This window comes from Nelumbo lutea, chromosome 1, assembly GCF_056320005.1.
Source record: "Nelumbo lutea isolate HS-2025 chromosome 1, American lotus-T2T, whole genome shotgun sequence".
Classification (NCBI taxonomy): domain Eukaryota; kingdom Viridiplantae; phylum Streptophyta; class Magnoliopsida; order Proteales; family Nelumbonaceae; genus Nelumbo; species Nelumbo lutea.
In genome coordinates this window covers 117,960,406-117,968,661 of record NC_142684.1, presented here as the reverse complement: position 1 = coordinate 117,968,661, position 8,256 = coordinate 117,960,406, and the positions used below count along the sequence as shown (strand labels likewise).

The window sequence follows — 8,256 nt, the reverse complement described above, 5'->3', positions numbered from 1 at the left end:
CCACCTAACCCAACCCAACCCGAGTTTATTGATTTTTCTTCACTACCGGTCAGTTTGGGATGCAAAGATAAATAAACTGATAATTCGGTTTGGTTTCGATTCTCATATGTGAAAATCGAAACTGAACCGAACCGAACCGAGTTATGTGAAAAAATAGATATTCTGAAAAAATATATATGTTAAATATAGCTATTTTAATTTTAAATAATAAATATATATCTGAGAAATATATTCTGAAATATATCATATATATATTTCTAAAATATATATTTCCAGAAATTAAAAAATATATTTTGATATATTTGTATATATGTTTTGGTTTTAAATATATATTTTCAGAAAATATATTATTAAATATTATATATAATATTAGCACTTTGACTTCATATGCATTGTGCCAGATTGGAATTGGTTGAAACCCAAACCGACTCAAACCGACCAGGTCAGTTTTACTTAATAAAAGGTCGATTTCAGTTTGATCTATAAATAACTCGATCATATTAGATTAATTGAAAAAACATTAATAAACCAACCCAACTCATCCCATGAACAGCCCTACCTATGAAGATATTTCTTTTCAACGCATGGTTGTAAAAGGTTATATGAAACTACGTGAACACGGTCTTGTGAGAACTGAAGCCGACTTCGCTTTACGGTTATTGGCAAAGCCTGGTCCACATTTTTCTTTTTGATGCAAAAGCAAAGTATCATGGGCTACACAAGACAAGGGGTAGCCTTCCCTAGATAATCAAACAAACCATATATTAAGACTTTGAAAAAGGTTTGACCTCAAAGACACATACCTCTACTCTCAAAACCCAAATTAGCTAACCAATTTGCAACAAAATTTACTTCTCTAAATACATGGGAATATTGTACATTTAATATATTCCTTTCGCAAAGGAGATAATAGCCATCTATAATGTTTTTAATACTCCATGGCGGGATATCATGATCCCTTAAACAATCAATTACGAACTTTGAATCACCCTCAATGATCAAATTTAGTCCTGAAAACTCAATAGCCATACAATTGGGTTTAGAAGGCCCACCACACTCTTATGCAATACTAATTGAGCAGAATCCAATATATTTGCTACCGGTGTATAAGATTTGACTTTGATAATTTCTTACAATACACCCAATTACACTGGCTCCATCAATGTTGAAATTAATTTTTAAATTGGATGCAGTAGGTGGGATTCATCTTAATGCGAGCGGATTTGGCCCTCCAATGATATTATAACACATGGCACCTCGAAACAATTAGGTGACACCCGAAACCACTTAGGCAATAACTTGCCTTGACCAAGTTGGTGGTGTCCCACCTGGCGGCCTGGCCCAGGCACAACCTGGCAGCCTGGCACAAGAGCCGACCTGGCAGCCTAGCATAGGCGCCGACCTGGCAGCCTGGCACAAGCGCCGACCTGGCGGCCTGGCCCAAGCGCGACCTAGCACAGGCACCGACCTAGTAACCTGGCACAGGCACGACTTGGTGGCCTGGCCCTGGCACGACTTAGCCTAGGCGCCAAACTGGCGGCCTAGCATAGGCGCCAACCTAACGACCTACGAGACGTGTTCGCCAACAAATTTGGCATGCATATCCTAACACTCCCACGATCCTTGGAAGTTGGCCCACATGCCGAACGATCTGGAGGGCGGTCAACATGCATTGCAGTTGCCTCAGGGAATCTTGGACCACTTAGACGACTTCTCGGAAATCTCGGATGCGGTGCGTGAAGCCCACACCAAACAATGCCTATATAAAGGCACCAACCCCAATGGCATAGGGGGCAAGTAAGCATATTCTAGCTCTCATACTTTGTGATTTTTAGCTCGCAGTCTACTATGAGAGTATTGACTTAAGCATCGGAGCGACCTCGCCAGGTTAGCCACCCTGGGTCCTCTAACATTGATTCCTTGTAGGTCTCTAAAGAACTATGAAGCTCAACAATTAATCCAGCTCACCACCAGGTAGCTCGACACTCTGGTCAGCTCAGCAACTAATAAGCAGCTAGGCCCTCTGGTCAGCTCAGCAACTAATAGGAAGCTCGGCAACTAATAAGCAGATCGACACTCTGGTCAGCTCGACAACTAATAGGGAGCTCGGCCCTCTGGTCAGCTTGGCAACTAATAGGCAACTCAACCCTCTAGTCAGCTCGGCACCTAATAGGCAGCTCGACACTCTGGTAAGCTCGACACCTAACCTGCCTAGCTTGGCCCAGTTAGCTCGTCACCTAACCTGCCTAGCATGGCCCAATCAGTTCGGCACCTAACTTGCCCAGCTCGGCCTAGTTAACTCGGCACCTAATCTGCCCCCAGTTCAGCATCCAGGTCCTCATCCAGCAAAAGTTCACTTCGGCCTCTAAGTCATCGACCACTTGGAAGCAGACCAAATGATGAGGTACTTAGCACAAAAAATTGATTCATCAATTGGCGCCGTTTGTGGGAAATGCTACAAAAAGCTAAGTTCTCATCATCCGAAAGGCTAAGTCCTCTTCTTCTAGAAAGCTAAGTTCTCACCTTTTAGAAAATAAAAGCTCACACTTTCTAGTTTCCATTTTTTATGAACTCAAAGACTATGCAGGAAGTTGATGGCCAATAGACTAAGCAGCTCTACCAACTTTATTTCAACTCAGATAAAGCCTCATCAATCCTCTTCGTGAGGTACCCTCTACAAAGATGAGCTCTTTGTGGCTTCCGCGGGAGTAGGCGGCCAACAGACTGCATGGACGCCCCTGCCGGTCGAGTCTTCAAGGCTCCCATGTGAGCTGGTGACCTAAAGACAGTAGTGCTGCCCCCGTAGGTCGAGCTCCTAGTAGCTTCTTGTAGGAGTGGGTAACCGAAATCACTAATGAGGCTGATGCAACGCAACCGTAGCTTTAAGGTCCTGAGCTGATAAAAGACCTCGACACCACATAAGACCCAGTCGCCTCTTCAGCATGGGCAAAATCAAAGATCAAGGAGAGTGGACTACGAGTCACTCCCAGAGCCTAAGGGCTAAAGTGCCAAACTGGCAAAGACTTCGACACCACATAAGACCCAATCGCCTCTTCGACATTGGCAAAATCAAGGGTAAGGAGAGTGGACTGTGAGTCGCTCTGAGAGCCTAAGGAATTGAATCGATGCTTACGAGCTCATCGAATTAGCCATTTTAGGCCAAAAGGAGCAATCTACTCCCTTCGCCGAGTTACTTTCAGCTCGGGAGTAGGGGGCAAATGATGAGGGCGGATTTGGCCCTTCAATGATATTGTGACACATGACACCTCGGAACAACTAGGTGACACCTAGAACCACTTAGGCAACAACTTGCCTTAGCCAAGTTGATGGTCTCCCACCTGGTGGCCTGGCCCAGGCGCCGACCTGGAAGCCTGGCACGAGCGCCAACCTAGCGGCCTGGCCCAAGTGTGAACTGGCAGCCTGACATAGGCATGAACTGGCGGCCTGGCATAGGCGCGAATTGGCAGCCTGGCGGCCTGGCACGGGCGCCGACCTGGCAGCCTGGCACAGATACGAACTTGCGACCTGGCAGCCTAGCCCTAGCGCGACCTAGCGGCTTGTCCCAGGCGCCGACCTGGCGACCTGCGAGACGTGCTCGCCAATAAATTCGGCATGCATATCCTAACACTCCCACGATCCTTGGAAGTTGGCCCACGTGCCGAACGATCTGGAGGGTGGTCAACGTGCATGGCGGTTGCCTCAGGGAATCTCAGACCACTTAGACGACTTCTCGGAAATCTTGGATGCGGTGCGTGAAGCCCACACCAAACAATGCCTATATAAAGGCACCAACCCCAATGGCATAAGGGGGCAATTAAGCATATTCTAGCTCTCATACTTTGTGATTTTTAGCTTGCAGTCTACTATGAGAATACTGACTTAAGCATCAGAATGACATCGCCGGGTTAGCCACTCCAGGTCCTCTGACATTGATTCCTTGTAGGTCTCTATAGAACTACGGAGCTCAATAATCAATCCAGCTCGCCACCAGGCAGCTCGACACTCTGGTAAGCTCGGCAACTAATAGGCAGTTAGGCCCTTTGGTCAGTTCGGCAACTAATAGGCAGCTCGGCACTTTGGTCAGCTCGACAACTAATAGGCAGCTCGACACTCTGGTCAGCTCGGTAACTAATAGGTAGCTCAACCCTCTGGTCAGCTCGGCACCTAATAGGCAGCTTAGCCCACTGGTCAGCTCGACACCTAATAGGCAGCTCGATACTCTGGTCAGCTCGGCACCTAACTTGCTTAGCTCGGCCCAGTCAGCTCGTCACCTAACCTGCCTAGCTCGGCCCAGTCAATTCGGCACCTAACCTGCCCAACTCGGCCTATTTAACTCGGCACCTAATCTGCCCCCAGCTCGGCCTAATAAGCTCAGCATCCAAGTTCTCATCCAGCAAAAATTCACTTTGGCCTCTAAGTCATCGGCCACTTGAAAGCAAAACAAAATGACGAGGTACTTAACACAAAAAATTAATACATCACCAAAAATTGATTCATCACATCCAATCCTTTGAATCATCAATTTAAACTCTTGAAAATCCTCCTTGTTCTTTCCCATAATATTGATGGAAGGAGGTGTCTATTGTTAAAGGTTAAAGGTTTTTTCATTTCTATTTTTCCATAAACGTCAAAGAATACAACCCATAAACTCTTTTGGGATATTATCCCTATGTTTTTCTAGTTTAAATATTCTGTTCCACCATACTAGAATCGACTTATGAGTGGACTTAGGCACAATTGAATTTCTTATAACCAACCAGACTCGTTTAGTGAGACCGCACCTCAAGTAAATGTGAGAGATATCCTCACTCTCTCTACGAAGAGCACATCTTTCATCTACATTGATACGACTATGCCTAAAAAAACTTCTTAAAGATCTTTATGATGAAGGGTACTTTAGGGACCAGATTTTTTCAACTCTCCTTGAGTCAAAGAATGATTATCTCCACTAAAAGATTGTAGCTCATATGTTGATGATCTAATTGAGACCTCACCCTTAGAGTTGGGTCTCCGATTAGTTCAGATTTTATTCCATATACTGATGTCAACGAAATTCCTGATTTTAATCAGCATTTGCCCCTTGGGTCAAAGACGTCAGCCGCTTCTAAACTTGGTTCAATAGACACATCAGAAGGGGCCACTAAGTTTAGTGGGGCCTCTCCAACCCACGTGTCATCCCATAACCTGATAGAATTCTCGTCCCATAACCTCATACCTCATCCGTGGTTTCAATGGACGCGTGAACCCACCAACCGGAATCTGCCGTGTTAACAGAGTGCGAACTTGGAAACGTTAACGTCATTTTGGCTGTCAACTGAAAGTATCCGGTTCAACCGGACACAAAAAGTTAAAAATCCCAATTTTTATACTCATTTCGAACTCCCTCCCGATTTTCACTTGAACGAAGGGAACTCCCAAACCCCTTCTTTTTCTCCTTCTAATGTTATTTATACTCTTCTCTTCTCGACAGATCGAAGAGTAGAAGCGCAATGGACTCAGCTTCGCTATAAGGGACAAAATGGTGGCTAACCTTCTAGCTACCCGTAGCAATACCAACGTCATTCTAACTTCATTGGCCACCAAGAACCTCAACGCCACCGACATTGTCACGTTCTCCGACGGCCACACCATTGGTATTGGCCACTGCACATCGTTCACCAATCGCTTGCGTCCCAGCCAAGACTCCAGGGCATCAAGTTCTTCGCCAATCAACTCAAGCTCACTTGTCCCACAGCCACGACCGATTTGGACATCCAAATTCTGAATGTGTTTGACAAGAACCAGTAGGGGTTGTTCACCTCCGACCAGGATTTGTACACCGACTCAAGGACTCGACCCATCGTTACTGGCTTTGCACTAAACCAGACCCCGTTCTTCAAGAAGTTTGTGTACGCTGTGCTTAAAATGGGTCAACTGAGTGTGTTGACAGGGACCCAAGGAGAGATCCGTGCCAATTGTTCGGCTCGCAACTCCACTAGCACATATCTGTCATCTATCACCGACGAGTAACAAGCCAGAGGAGCGTAGTTGATCCTCAGGGACCCAAGTTTGTGTACGCCATGGTTGTTTTTTGTGTGTTGATCCTGACAGGTTGACTTATTGATGCTACATGTTTAATAAAAGGGCTTTTTGCAATGAACTTTTCACTTGTAGTTTGTATATTATGGTTCAAATTTTAATGAATTTAAGCAATAATGGAAATTAACAGAGTATGGACTATGGACTCTTCAACCTTCAACCACCCACTTCAGAGTAAGTATGGATTTTCTAGTTGAGTTCTATAATTGGAGCAAACTAATTACATGACCCGAGCTAATGAGCTTGGGTTCCACCAAAGTCTTGATTGATCAAATGATCGGCCCAAGGGAATTTTCACTTTCCAGCTCCTGGTTCAGCGTGACCTTAGAAAATCCGGTACAGAAAGCCCGTGTAAATTGCAAGTATCCAGGTCCAGTTTGATCAATGATGGTGTGCATCTATTGATATAGATAAGAACAACAAAAAGATGAGGATCTATTGATTAGAACAATAAAAATATGAGGATATGAACATAAGAAGAAGAAGAAGAAGAAGAAGAAGAAGAGAACGCACTAAGTTGATTTTGCACCGCTGCCGTGGCTTCCACGTTTAGTGAGATCGTCGGTCGCCAGTGGATGCTTTCGGACTAGGCTTGGCCGAGGAGAGTATGGGAGGGAGATTCGAAAATTTGAAGGAGATTGAAAATGACATGTAAGTTGCATTTTGAGTTTTTATATTTATTTATTTTTTGTCCTTTTGTATCCGGTTCAACCAAATTCTTTCAACTAATGGGTAAAGCACCAGTAAGTTAGTAACGCTGACGTGGGTGTTTCTGATTGGTGGGTTCACGCATCCAGTGAACCCACCAGTGCACAAAATGCAGACTCCTTTTTAGCAAGTCTCTATGCTTAAGGTAGTGTTTGAGAACACTTAAAAGAAGTACTTCTTTTAATAAGTATTTTTTTTAAGACATGGGACCACACATTAAATGGCTTTTAAGTACTTATGGGTGTTTGGTAAAAAAGTGGGGAAGAAGTATTTTTTTTTAAGTATTTCTTTGAAAAAGTGACTTCAATTTGGCTTTTTTAAGTACTTCTCCAAAAAAATAGGACGAACTAGTCCCTGATAAATTTTTATAATGTCTAAAATACCTCCGCACCCAAAAAGCACTATTCATCATCTTCTTCCCCTCGACATCAACACAACGTTTACTTTCATTCTTCCTCTCTCCTTCTCTCTTACCCATCCTGATCATCCCCCTCTCTTCCCTAACAAGATAAAAGGAGATTTTCACCCCTGTTTCATCATCTTCTTGACGAGAATAGGGGAGTTGCAGTGGCGACAACCTCCCCCCTATGATCTATTCTTCCTTTTTTTTAATCCCTTATCATTTTCTCTCTCTCCTTTCTTTTATCAGCTCCCCCTCTATCTCGCCCCTCCACTTTGTCTCCAACCACTTCCAAAGTTCGTTTCTATAGCCGCAAGGAGTTCTCAAGAAACTCCAACCAAAATATACAAACTATCTCCATAAGCATAACAGTTCTCAAGAAAAGCAAAGCCCCCAAAAGGGGGAAAGGGCTTGTGTAGAATTGAATTCCTTCTTGGGTATCATTCCTAGTGATTCTTCAACTTCTCAACGCGCTGGTGGAGCTGATCGAGCTGAAGAACGAGATGGGTAATCGAGTAGGGGAGCTAGTAGAACACAAGAGCAGCTACGATCAGTAGGACATTGCATTGGCTCTTCATGTTAGACTTTTGGGGACGAAAATGCTAGGTGGGAGTACAGGATTGACCCTCGCAAGCTGGGCGAGTCTCATACTTCCAGTAAATGTCCATTAACAAAAACAAGCAAAAGGGAATCAAAACGAGGAAAGGCTTGAGGAGGTTCTGAGTCCACCAGGATGAGGCCTTTTTGGAGTCGGTCGATACCCGATAGGGTCAGTAGAAGCAACATGGCTTCCGCGGCTGCAACGTAACCAAGCATGACTCACTCTAACGCCATTTCTGGCTACCAAAAAGACTTAGCGGTAATGACAAATCTGAAGCTTGGTCTTGGATTCTCAAACCGACAGAGACCAGGGATACACAGATAAAGATGAAGAAGGGAGCTTATAAAATGGAGTTGGACGGAAAAGGAAGAGGGGAGTTCACCCTTTCCCCCTTTGATCTATTATTATTATTATTTTTATTATTATGATTATTTTATTATTATTATTATTATTATTATTATTATTATTA

The 8,256-nt window shown here is 44.1% G+C and overlaps 1 pseudogene; it reads right to left on the bottom strand.

Moving 5' to 3' along the window:
* Window positions 1-7,632: 7,632 nt before the first annotated feature.
* On the bottom strand, window positions 7,633-8,020 carry LOC148877039 (uncharacterized; annotated as a pseudogene).
* Between the last annotated feature and the right edge of the window lie 236 nt (window positions 8,021-8,256).